Source organism: Bemisia tabaci, chromosome 6, assembly GCF_918797505.1.
Source record: "Bemisia tabaci chromosome 6, PGI_BMITA_v3".
Classification (NCBI taxonomy): Eukaryota; Metazoa; Arthropoda; class Insecta; order Hemiptera; family Aleyrodidae; genus Bemisia; species Bemisia tabaci.
This window is the reverse complement of record NC_092798.1, coordinates 46,758,612-46,772,571: the sequence shown is the minus strand read 5'-3', so window position 1 is coordinate 46,772,571 and position 13,960 is coordinate 46,758,612. Positions and strand designations below refer to the sequence as shown.

Sequence of the window (13,960 nt, the reverse complement as noted above, 5' to 3'; positions counted from 1 at the left end):
TGGCTTGTACAGAGGAAGAACAGTTTTATTAATTTCCGCAAATCGCCATAGGTTGAATTTCGCCAGATCGATGGAATGTACGACTCGTCGATTTCACTACCATGCATGTTTTGATAAAGTGACATTTAAAAAGCATTTGACGAAAATTTTTAACTACGAATGAGAGAATTTAGCTTTCAAATCGCTCGTTTATATTCTTTGGCTTGTCAAATGGTTAAAACGGGACGAAGAGGGCTGTGGAGGAGGAACACGTCAGAAAGCATGATATGTTAATCCCGAGAATGACAGGAATATCGTATATAGAAATTTATATTTATGCAAATTGAGCCGGGAATATTAGTTGGTTTATTCCTTATTTATTTTTAGAGTGTTTCCTCACTTACACAACAAAAAGAAAACAAAACTTAGCCTTTCATAAGATTCAAAAGGAAAACTGAAATATCAAAACATACAAACATGGCAATATGTTCGTTCTGGACAAGTTTTGACATAAAGCGAGGATCGATGAATTGCTATATTTTTGGCGGTTTTTTTTTTAAAGTGATTAAATTACCCATTGCATTACTGAGTTTCCAGTTAGAGTTAAAAATTGATGACGTTGACCGGGCGAAGATAACGGTCTTCCTTGTTTCGTTTTATGGCTAGGGAAACATAACTTTTTTTGTTTTGTTTTAAGTCCAATAAAGTGATAAACCACAGCAAATAATAATTAGATATCAAAATAGGGAAAAATTCACACTTTACGAGATACCTGCTGATAATTTTCATCTTAGGAAAAAACCGAAAGTCATTAACAACTTGAATGAATGGCGCACCACTCTGAGAATGAATACAATGTCAGAGCTTTGATTTAGGATTTGCATCCAATGGCTTTAATGATTTCTTCTTCTCAGGACAGATTTGACATTGGAGCACTATTCGAACTGAGAGCAAACAATTATGCCGAACTAAGGATTCGTGAGGAGCTGTTGATTATGGCTTAGAGTTTTGAGCGAATTTATTGACCTAACTATGCTACTCTCTCATTCCTCAATCGTAGATTTCATTTAGAGAGAGTGTGATGTGATGGATACATTGACTCTTTGCCTTAAGGTTAAGAACAAAAAAAGTGGCTCAGCTAGTAGTTAGTGTTTTCATTACGTCCGTCCGTTTGAAAGAAGGAAGAAAACTTTTTACACTATTTTCTAAATACATTGAAAGCGCCCAGCCGTCCGGGTAGTATTTCTACTGTCGCAAAAAGGAATGTCTGAAAGGATGAATTTCACGGAAGGATAACAAAATGTCTTATTTTCTTATTAGTCACGTTTCACTGACCAAGTTTGTGTCGGAATGGTGGATGGACATGCTTGTGCTTATCTTCATTTTCTCACTACACGATACTGTTTACTAGTGATGCAATTTGCATACACCCAGATGGGATTCCTTACTGACATTTTATTTTTCGGCGAATGAATTGATGAATTTAAAAGGAGGCTTGTAAATTTCCCTGGCGTGACCAATGCGCATTCAAATCGGCTTATTGAGGCTCCCGAAAATTTTTTCGTCTTCAGATCCGGTCTGGTTTTTGTAAATATTGTGCCAAAATTTTGTCAATATTTCAAATCAAAATGGTTTGTTTGTTTTATTGGGAGAGGAAAATCGCCCGAAAGTGAAATTTCCATACGTAATAGCTACTAATAAAACATATTTCATTCTTTGGCCGAAGTTTCATACTTTCCCGATTTTTCTTTTGGACAAATCTTTTGTTACGTTTGAGCCATTCAGCGCGCCACTTCAATGGTTAACAATAGCTTGGTGACGGATATCCGTACAAATCGCATTGAAAATTTGATTACACGAACTGAAAAAATGTCACAGGTTAGCATAAATGAGGAGCGGATCAGAGATTTTTTACCGACATTTTTTGTATCATTTCAGTTAAAAAAAAAAAAAAAGAACTGCAGAGAGCTAAAGCAAAGCAGCCTTTTTCAATTTTTTTTTTCTTCCCCTTCCTCCATTAATTTTTTTTCTCCTCTTTCAAACGGAGGGAATACAAAATTTGTTTTCTTTAAATAGTAGAATTCAAAAACACACATACACAATAATACATAAAAAATAACTTGGATATTTAAGTACATTCCGGTTTAAAAAAAAAAATAAAAATAAATAAAATAAAAAAAAAAAAAAAAAAAAAAAAAAAAAAAAAAAAAAAAAAAAAAAAAAAAACACGTTTGATCACACATTGAGCCAAGAAATTTAACAAATCAGCGCATTTTGCTACCTTATTATCATACTTTGCCGAGGGAAAACTTTTAATGGAGAAATTTCCTTACACAACACGCAAGCGGGTGATCTGCTCGCTCAGACATTTTCTCCAACCATGTTTCTTAGAATCATTACTTTCTACCGAAAATTTCAGGGAAGTTACGGTTCAAGCATCTCTTTTTGTTCAAAAGCCACTAACTTATAGCATGCTGAGTGCTTGAATCATCATTTGGACTAAATTTTGCAGTAAGGAACTATAACTTCTGGCTCATAGATAAAACACCCATCAGCACAGGGAAACCAATGGCACATGAGTTGGTTCTAGAATGAACTAGAGGCTGCAATTCCCAATTGCAAAATGTGCTCCATTTGTAGTGCTAGGTCGTCGTAAGGCCGAAATTGGGCGTTTAAGAGCAAGCAGCATGGTCGTTTACGCGTCAACTAAGCCTCCACCTAAATGACCGAGCATAAATCTTAACGACCGAACTCAAAGTGTAAGTAATCGCTCTACCTTGGCCGAACATTCGAGTGCGATCCGATAAATCTTGACCTGCAAAGTTAGATGCGAGCATCAGAATCGTTGATCACACAGAATTCATTTTGCATATGAGGAACTTCTAGTTCTCACTCATTGTCGAAACAATGTAAGTGCAATTAGGACTCCCTCTGTACTGCCGTCTAAGGAAGAACGCCTTATGAACATTCGAGAGTTGCCAAATTTCCTTTAGTAAAACGTTTATTTTTTAGGAAACCTATGCATATTTTTCCTCGAAATTTTCAGGAACTTTCGGCGAGATTGTAAACAATATTATATGAAAAATTGGAAGAGAGATATTCATAAGTTTATCAAGAAATTCGTGTTTTATCAACCAAAATTTGGCAACGCCTGGAGGTTCATACGGCGTTTTTTCTTAGCACGGCAGTGTAGATGTGTTCTTTCATGAATAAGCCAGAGATGGTGATTTCTCATTACTAAACGAAATCCATATGTTCTTTCACCGATAATAAATTAGAAAATCGTGAAATTTACCATGGGTAGGTATTGGTACTTTCAGCCTTAGAAGAGCCAAATTTTTCGTCGTTCTCAGGAACTGTTCATAAAATACGTGACGCTCTAGGAGGGGGGGGGGGGAGCGAAGCCTCCGTTACGGATACGTTACAAGGAGAGGAAGACGTTCAAGGTTCCGTTCCATAACGCCAGAATGAGCGCGTAGCGCGGTTTTCAAAATTCTATGATGAAAAATCATTGCGATTTTTCATCCAAATTTCATCAGAAAACGCTTATCTTATAGGGTGAGGGGGGAGGGGGAGAGTCGAGCTAGGCGTTATGGATTTTCTTTAGGAGCGGCACAGACCTAAGTTACGAGTGAGTGGCGAAGGGTAGTCGAAAAATCCGATTTCAGTTACTTAAAAACAAATCTGATTTTTCTACTCTGTGTTCAGGATGTTCTGTGTGAAAATATCAAGCGATAAAGTTTGGTCGTTTCCCTCAAAAATGAATCAAATTAATGCGGAAATTCGTATCATGGTGGAGAAACGTGGTTTCCGAGTTTACACATTGATGTATCAAATGTAAATCATTGCAATTCGCGAGAAGAACAGATGAGACACTGCTCAGTTAAATGATGAGAATAAATATTTGTTCAATTTCTATTATCACGTTGAAGACTTCTGTCGCAAACAGCACACAGTAGTTTCATAATGTGGAATCGAGAATAAGTGGTCACCAAGTTGAGAACAGTTTGATGTTATGTACCTAGACCGTGGGAGCTGTTCTGATACATTTTAAACAAAAATGAAATTCTATTGGAATCAAAAGAAACTTCCATTTAATATTTTCCGCAAAGCAATTCAGCCATATTGAGAGGGATACATTTTAAAACAACTGGATGAGTACTTTTTCATTTTATTTTCAAATAACTGGAACTTTTCGCGAGATATAGAATGAACGCTCTTTTTAGATCAAATAGAAGTTTTTCTCAGCGTAACGCACCCGCTCTTTTCTCTCTGCCTCCTTTTCCATAACGTAAGTGTACTTGGACTAAATTTTGCAAAAAAGAACTAATATTTCTGTATCATATTAGCAGTGCCACATTTATGGTTTTTTAAGACTTTTGCTAGATTGATTTAAGCGCGGTAAGGAGAGGTTTGTGGTACACCCTCAACCAATGATTGAAGCAACTAGTTTGTCGGAATAAGCATTTCCAAAAAAATACGTAAAAAAAAGTGAGAGCTGCCGACTCAACTTCAAAAATCCTTAATCGCCACTTGCGGACACATTTCAGATTGAAATTTTGCCGGTCTAACTGATAAATACCACCTATAAACGAGGCAAACCTCAGAAATACGTACGATGTCAAAGGAGAGGTAAGTAAGGCATAGAATCAAGAGCGATATCCGTCAGTAGGGTAGTAGAGTCATTCATCAGTTACATCAAAGCTCATGCGGAGCGTTAAAACTGTGTTTATCGAAGAGATAACTATTCGTACGGTTCAGTAGATATGTTGCCTACGTAGCAAAATTAAAGGCGAACCTTGAGTGGACGATATTTGTCAATGATGGTTCTATGAAAGTTTATGGAGCGACTTCAACGTGTGTCCTTAAAATAGAAAACTATCCGCGCTCCACGGTAGGTATGCTGCCTATGTGGCAAAATTGAAGGCGAACTTCGGATGGACGATACCGACCATTATGTTCACAGTATATTTTATCGGTTCGATCAAAGTTTGGGGAGCGACATAAAGCGTGTTCTTCAGGTAGATAACTATTCGCGCTCTACGGTATGTTTGTTGCCTATGAGCAGAATTGAAGGCGAACTTCAAATGGACGATACCTGTCAATAAGTTTACGCGTGGTCTCCTAGTTCTGTTACTGTTTCTGACTTTCTGTATCAATAACATATAGGACATAAGTATCTCTGTAAAATATAGGTATGATTTCAAAGATGAGTCAGAAAAAGAAGCTCCTTGCCTATTCCAAAATACATATAATTCAATAATCTAGCTGCTCGACCCTTTCCCGACACCAATTGAAAACGTTTTCGGTTGATATTTCTGAAGAGTTTTCTGAGTCCGAACCATTCGTTGTTTCATAGGGCGGCTGCTTGGAAAAATTGAAACACCAGCAAACTTCCACATGCCAAACCTTCTTCCCTTCTTTGTGATTTTGGAAATTTGTGTGGGGTTGTCGTTCAAGCAATCGCTTCCTTCTTTAGTTCTTTTTTCAGGACAGGTGGATGGCTCTACGCATTTTCGATAATTATTAATTCTAACCGATATTAAACTCAATTCACACAATCAAACTTTTCATTCGACTCTTGAATGCAACTTGTTGTAATGAAAAGTTGGATAGTGTGATACTGACGAAAGAAAACGACAATTTGATGAAAAATTGAACGGAAATTTGAATACATCAACTACAACACTCATTCAACTCACGTTACATTCAACTTTTCGTTCAACTTTCCATCCAATTGGCGGCGCCAATATTTAACGGAAAGTTGACGGAGAGTAACTGAATCAAATTATTAGCGTTCGCAACTTTCCATCCTACTTTTCGTTCTATTATGTCGGACGAAAAGTTTGATATTGTAAATTGGGCTTTAGAGAATCTACGATACTTCAAACTTCGGAAATAACATCAATTAATGAAATCCTGATCACGACGCATGGACGGAACTTCCGAAAAGGAGTCATCGATTAAATAACGATTTTCCCGTAGCTCGAAGCTTTAAGGTTATCAGCAGTGATCAAGTGTGTTAGATTATGAAGTTGCGAAAGATAAACCTATATCGGGCACTGACGTTTATGGTCGTCAATATCAACGCCCGGCCGGCGCGGCGCGGCGCTTGGTAAAACAAACAAAGTTTCACACTTCCAGTACGGGTTCACACCGAATAAGCTTCCAGTCCTAAATGTCTGTCTGTACTTTCCTGGGAGAACGCTGCATTTGGAGGTCACCTCGACCGAAAAGTTTTCCTACGACTGCAATACCACGCCTTCATAGGAAGGAGTGTAGGAATCGGCCGAACTTTATAGATCATAAAAATTAATGTCAACGCGTTAAAGGCGCCGATTTCCATTTCTGATCTCCGCTCCATTCGCGGACTCCATTTTCCTGACAATAAAGGGTATGCCAGATGATCGAAAATACATAATTAGAAATGGTTTTCAGGCAACATTTGTTGTTCAAAACGTCAAACTCGTTCTGGAAAGCAAATAAAGATAACTTGACAAAATTTCCCTTACATTTTCATCTTTTTCCCTGACATATCCAGGTTTCCCCTGACTTTTTAAAATTCCCTGACATTTCCCGGTTTTCCCTGACTGTGGCAGCCCTAAAAGAGGTGCTCGCGCTCGGTAATGTAAGTGAATGTTTCCGTCCCCAGAGAATAATCTGAGAAAATTAAGGTGATTCCTCAAGCTCAATAAGTGACATAGTCGAACTAACACACGATTATATCGCATCGATTAGGTAAAAGATCTCAGCAGATTTTGAATTTTTAGCCAAAGAAGGACGGTAGCCCTTGCGCATGAGCCCAAAGAATCATTCTAAACCAAAATTAGCAAAATGTACGAAAATGAGAGCAGAATCCTGTTTGGGAAAAAACCTCGCGTCTGATACAGAAATCGATGACTGCATTTCTCAACTTTCCGTTAAAACAATTTCCTTGTGAATGGTAAGTAGGTGTATTCTTCCAAATTTTTCCGCACTTGAGAAAAAGTCTCTAGTCCAAACTCTTGAAAAAAAAATTGACAAGAAAAAATCCTCATGATTCAATCGGATTTTTGCTTGAATCGAAAGAAAATCCGCTTAAATTAAAAGGCTTGGCTCTCGATCTCAGCAAAAATCCACGTGAATCAAGAGTATGGTTTTCTAGTCGAATTTTCAATGAGTCTGGACTAGGAGCCAAAAAATGTTTTTTCCCGTGCGAATTTGCAATGGGTCCACTAATCCTCAGTTCAATTAAAGCTCGTAAAATTGAAAATTGATGCAACAACCATTGCGAACAACGGACACGACGTAAATACCATCTGCGTGTAGTTAGTATTATCGTTAGTTGGAATGAGCTGAAAAACACGCTGAATCATACGAAAAGAATCGGTTTTGTCTTTGCGGCAATATGAACACGTGTGCAGGTTGACAAAAACAAAACAAAACTTACTGAGCTTGCTAGCTAAGAGGAATTCCTACTATCAAATTATATTTGGCATGCCCGCATTCTTCTTTACCGGAATCGTCTATTACTTGGTTCGACTTAAAAATTTCAAACACACTGAGTATTGGGACTCGATAAGTGTTAAAAGTCATTTCGATGACAACCATACCTCATGCTGAGGTAAAAATGTCGCTTATTATTTAAGTAATTCATTTATTACGCTACGAAAATAAAAATTGTCAAAATAATGAGCAGTGACTTACAGCAGAGGAGTGAGATAGTTGCGTCTAAACCCGATCCATTTTTCTCCCTTTCTTTGGCTGGCAATTCCTAAAATTTGAAAAACTTTCCCGACCAAGAAAAGTTCAGAAAAACTATTTTTCTGGAATTTTCCAGGAACTATCTCCTGGAGAGAGTAAGAAACAAGATGAAAACTTTCAAGAGAGATAAGCCGTTTTTTAATTAGCTGTAGGTATTTAGAAGTGAGTTTATCTGTCTGTTTAACCTCTTCTTCCTATTAAACTTTTGATCTCTACTCCGCATGACGGATAAACGCATGAAATGCAACAGTTGGATGGAAATGAGGGAAAACATGTTTGGCTGACATGAAGCGGGAGCTCTGCTCAATATTTAGACCATAGCTGACGGGCCTCACTCAATTATCATACTTGACCCCAAATTCACGATGGTGGAGATATGAAAACACAAATTTTTACGGTGATCTTGACTCATTTTATTCGAATAACAGAAATCCACCTTCCTCCTTTTGCAAAATTTTGTACACCTAATTTTTATTACCTACCTCAAAAGTTAGTAGAAAATATAATCTGACATTTTCATCAAATAGCATTTGTAATACTTATTTTCAAGAGGGAGATACGTCAGATTTCTTTCGGGGGGGGGGGGGGGGGGTGTCATTAAAAATACATCCTTTCTTATATATTGTTAATGTCATTACTGCTAAGAAGTTTACTTGCTGGGCTGAATAAAAAACAGTTGAGTATTGTTCTCTTTCCTTCTTCATTCATATTCAAGTCTCATCTGAATGGTATACTTAACTTTGTCACACACCTGAGTACTTAGTACTAGCTCTGCCAGATGGGAATTACAAGTTAACTAAGACAAGGTTATCCACCATGTCAAGTAATTAGTTGCTATTTATTTGACGAAAAGATGAAACAAATTTCTGAAATTCACATCGAGAAAACTCAAGAATCGAGGCTAACACACGATATCCTGTGTTCAATATTTCCGCTCAGTACATCAGTACATCCTAAAACAAGTTCTTCTCGTACCTCAAATTCTTCAAAGATGTTTCCAACATGTTCACCCATGATGACAGGTATTCCAAATGAATTTACCTCCTTACTGCAAGAAGTCTTTGATAAGTGAGCCTTGTTAAAGCAAAGCTGACAAAACACGGTGACAGTATATTTTTGAGCAGTCAACAGCAGAAACACACATCTCAGTTTGCGACATTGCAGATATCTCATGAAACTCTATTCTTTTAATTGAAAATACTCAGCACCCTTTTTTTAAAACTTCTCAGATTTTTCTTTTCAATGTATGGAATATGCTGCGGAAATTTTAAGCGACAGCGTTGGTTTATTCTACTTTGATAAAATAAAATGGGAGTGGAGATTTTGAAACACCACAAACAAGATGCAAATTCTTGCAGTTTCACTACTGGTATGCATCTTATTTGCTATGAATTTTTTTTTAAAAAAGGAGATGAAAAAAAAAAACAAAAAACAAATTATTGGATACTAATAATGCTCAATGTTGAGACCTTGATAAGTAACTTTCAGAAGCCACTTCTATGAATAAAAATTACCTCTGTCTCTTAAAAAATTACACTGAGTTGACATTCACATCCCGTTGTTGAAAATATTTGTATGCGATAAAAGCGTACTTCTTTTGCGATTGTAAATTTTAAAAAATAAAAAAAAATGAATGCAGTATTGCTATAATTAACATGAAACAATCGACTTTTACCCGCAGCAAATTTTCTTTTCTTTGGAGTACTTACTCAAATTAGTGTCTGAGGACAATATCTACGCACTGCTATAAGGCTTTGATCGCTCACTAGGTCAAATTACTTAAAGTTGCTGGAGACCATTGGTTGGAGCTTGTTTATCGTATGTTGTTTGTTTCAACACTCATCAATCAAGCCATTTGGACGCATGTGTTAACTAACTGAGTGGCACTGATCAGAGAAATGTATGTCTCAGGTTACGATGATCAAAACTCGCACGGCAAGCTCCCTACAACTCTCACATGACAAAGCAAGCAAAACTATTTTGAAGTGAAAAAAAAGTAACTACTGACAAAAGTGCCGAACAAGATTCGGCTTTAAAGGAATGAATTAAGTACTACATCATGTTAAGCAACAAACGCGCACTCTTCTCAAAATAAATAAATAAAAAAAAAGATGTTCATCCAACGAGCTGGATACGTCAGTATTTGCTTCAACATTAGCAGCTGTTCTCATTAATTAAACTCAATTTCCCTTTCCTCTGACTCATTGAAGAAGGTGTTCCTGACTAAGTAGCCTTACATGAATCGGCGGTGAAACTACCTGCCTGAGTATCTTGTTTGCGGTGTTTAAAAATCTCTGCTCCTATTTTATTTTTTTAAGGGAAACCAGATCAATAATATTTCTTGAAATTTTCACAGGTTTCTTCCCAGAGAGGAGAAAACACAAAAGTTATCAAAACTTGACGTTCTGTAGCTTTTCATTAGAAAAAGAAAGTATGAAAGGAATTCTACATCGTCGCAAACTGAGCTATGTGGTATGGTGGTTTCACTGTCGATATATTGAACGACAATTATTGATAGTATTTTATATGCGAGAACCAGAATCGTGTGCGAGCATTCTGGGTCATACTTCAAAGGTTATCGCAATAAGTGATGGGGATGATTAAGCTTGACAATTTTTCCTACTGCTACAGACAGTTCCCGATCTTTACTCTTCATAAATTTCATAAATTGAGGAGATGAGCGAGTATGATATGAAAACATATGACTCATGAACACGCTAATGAGAAGGTAAACAAACGGAAACCAAGGCAACAGCCCAACCAAACAGTGAAAATAGATTCGACAGCGAGTGTTGAATCGAAGACATAAGATGGACAATGGTTCAATGGTCCCTCACCTTGTATTATATCATCGCTTGCTTAATACAGGTATTCAGGAAACGCAGGAAGTAATCACTTTCACTTCGGACGCGGCTCGTATTCGTCGAGACAGAAACGCGCACCTCGGACTCCTTCAAAACACTGGCCGCCGACCGAATAAAAAATCGTTGAAAACACCACCGGGGTCCAGTTCACAAAGAGCCCGTTATCAGGGGAAAAGAGACAAAGGCACTTGATAAAACACTCGTCGGAATAAAGGACTGGGAAATTAAGATATTATCAACGGAACCATAACCTCACCGCGGCCGTGTTGTTTACTTTTCGACGCACGGCTCGCGAGTGCGCCAAGAGCGCGCTGTGTGAGCGCGGCCAGACAAAACACTAGCGCACATGTGCTCCCCCCCCCCCCCCCCCCCCCCCAACCCTCCCGTCACCCGCGAGATGCTCTGACGACTGCCCAGCCCAGCCGTCGGCAGTGATTACATTACCTGCATTATTACATACGAGTCATGCGCTTCTCATTGTCGGGTAGAAAAAATTCGCCGAAATACGTTTATTGGACGCTCTAGCAGACACGGATGCGAGACTGTAACTTACGCAGTTACGCCCTCATCTGCGCACAGCTTTCAGGAGCGCATTACGTCTTCGGCTGATTGTGAGCACTTGCCGCACCGCTCCTCTTGCCCGCAGTCAAAAAAAAGTAAGTTTGGAAAAAAAGACAGTGGCAGAGGGCGGGCTGAAACTTTGAAAAAATTAATCGGGAGGTTGGGGGAAAGGTCCTCTGTCCAGAGGAGTCTGGTGTTCCCGGGCCCAGGACAAGTCAAAAAACGTCGTCTTTTGAATTTCAAGATTTTTTTTATCAAGTATTATAAATATCCGATTGGCTCATCCCACGCCTACTTGCCTACTACCCCAGCCCCAGGTGACCCTGAGACCATCAAACTCAGGTTTTCTGGACGGAAATCGAACCCGGAACCATGGTCATAGGGCCAGCGCTACAATCACAACACCACTTGAGACCGGCCACGAGGTATAGGAAGGAAAAGTTGCGCCTTGGCATCATACTTATGTGCAGGACAGGATCTACCTACTTGCCGCCCATGGGCCGCCTGTATTTTGCCGCCCCCTTCTCGTTCGTTTTGAAACATCAATAATAACCATCAAATGAACGTGTCAGCGGGGGAGGGATGCATAAGACGCATTTACTCTTGTTGAACACATTTTTTGGGAAAGCCCTGTCAACACTACTAGCAAAAGTTCACGGAACTTTGCGCGAAAGTTAAGTTCCGTAAACCTATCTCTGTGTGGACAAGGCCTTCCATTCATAAGAAATTAACGAAAAAATTATGAAAGAACAATCATAAATGTAGTTCAATGATTTTAACTTCCGCCGCGCCGCCGCGTCGCGCAGACTGCTTTGTGTTTGGCGCAATGCGTGAAGTATTCCGGCAGTCTTGTAGGCGCTAAGCGTTTCACGCTGACCGCACTGTCTTTGGCGCAATGCGTGAAGTATTCATGCATTCTTGTAGGCGCTATCCGTTTCACGCTGACTGCAGTGACCGCACTGTGTTTGATGCAATGCGTGAAGTATTCTTGCAGTCTTGTAGGCGCTACTATGTGTTACATGCCGACCGCCGCGCCGAGGGCTTCTCCTTTTCATCTCAAGTCCTCGTCATCATACCTCTTTAAGTCGCGCCGTTCTAGGCCAAATTGCGTGTTTGGTTTCTCTCTTAACTCGACTAATTAAAGGTGCTGTCTTTTGTATTACTGAAAGACGACAAAATTAGAAATTACTATATTCTCAGGAGATGAGAGATTTTGTTGCCTTTTCTCGTTTATGATTTTTTTTTCTAAATTCGATTTTTTTTATACCTACATTTAAAAAAATTGCAAAATTTGCCGCCCCCTAGATTTGCCGCCATGAGCCGCGGCCCTTGTGGCCATACCCTTAATCCGGCCCTGCTGATGTGTGTCAACGCATTCTTCGAATAAAACATTTTCCCGGATGCCCTATCTACACTGCGTGTCAAAAATTCACACATTTGAAACTGCTTTTGTCGATTCCATCGCGGTTGAACTTTGCCGGATCCCTGTTTTTAGGAAGCTCCTGGGAGGAACGATAAACACGACCGAAAAACACGATGTGTATCGACTTTTCAGCAATTTTTGCCAGCTTTTTTGGGTGACTCGGTAAGCACTCAAAAATTAGGATGCACTTTTCAGAAACTCTTTTCTGGTAGATTCCGATTATTGGCGTGAATTCGTTGTTGTAGTTTTTCTTCTAAATAGTAGTTTGTATCGCCCCAAAAGCATGTAAAAAATCGGGGGAAATCGCTGAAAATCCGACAATTATAGTATTTTTTAATCTTTCTGTCCGGTCTGATTTTGCCGAGTCCCCTTAAATAAGGTGAGCTAAGGCTCTGAGTGGCATATTATTCGTCTTGATGTAATTTCATTTAGAACAGCATTTCCGCAAGTTCATTTTGTATGGCTAGGTTACTGCCTCGAGTCATTGTTTTTCCGAAACTTCAAAGTGAGGAGGATGAATGCTTTTCAGAACTTCAGAACGAGCAACCTCCTGGCACGCCTTCATTTCGAACGGTTAGGTAACTATTCTGACGCAGAAGAGCTGTTTTGCCTATTCACTCGAAATGAAGGCGGAAACACTTTGAGCCGTCGCGTCGTCGCGTCGGATGTGGTTCAGCGTGAGCAACAAAGCGTGATTCGCCTTCATTTTGAACGGTTGGGCTACTATTTTGACACATGAAAGCTGTTTTTACCTCTCCTGCTGAAATGAAGGCAAAAACCCCTTTGTGCATGATGTTGGATACGGTTCCGAGTAGCAATAAAGGACATTTTGCGCTTTGTACCACGAAACCAACTATTTTGCCATGCACCAGAGCTGTTTTTAGGTACTCATTGCTATGCAAGTAACGATTAAACTCATACACATCGATGAAATGAAACTTCAAAGATTCAGATGTAGGTTGCACAGAGGCATTTTCGGGGTTAACACTCTAGCGCACAAGGCGCAACAAAGCGTGCCGCAAAACCGTTAAAAAAATACCTCGTGAAACATTAAAGCACGGCTTCCACAGATTTTACGATGATGTGTTTTATCGACCGTGACCCTGGCCCGAGAGATCGGCTCATAGACTGGGCTTGTTCAGATCCTCAAGCCGTTGAGACATTCCCACCTGCGCGAACAATTAAATGCGATGATATTTTTGAAAATGTTGTTTGCGTCATCTTGTGGTCTTCATGTTGTTACTTATGAGACTGTATTGGCCGTGCTAAGGAAGAACGCCGTATGAACATTCGAGAGTTGCCGCAAATTTCTTTCGTTAAAATGTTTATTTTTTAAGGACATTGTGAATATTTTTCCTTGAAATTTTCAGACAATTTAGATCAAATTACA

At 39.1% G+C, this 13,960-nt stretch overlaps 1 protein-coding gene across 2 annotated transcripts in view; it reads right to left on the bottom strand.

The window, feature by feature from the left end:
* Positions 1 to 13,960, bottom strand: part of LOC109030070 (epidermal retinol dehydrogenase 2) — a 51,101-nt gene that overhangs the window by 18,616 nt on the left and 18,525 nt on the right. Inside the window, exon 1 of one of the 2 annotated variants that reach the window (XM_019040835.2) lies at positions 10,560 to 10,894. The exons of the other annotated variant lie outside the window; for it this stretch is intronic. The gene's annotated coding sequence lies outside the window, so the exon portion shown is untranslated. Of the gene's footprint in view, positions 1 to 10,559; positions 10,895 to 13,960 lie in introns of those variants that run through there. 2 annotated transcript variants of the gene reach the window in all.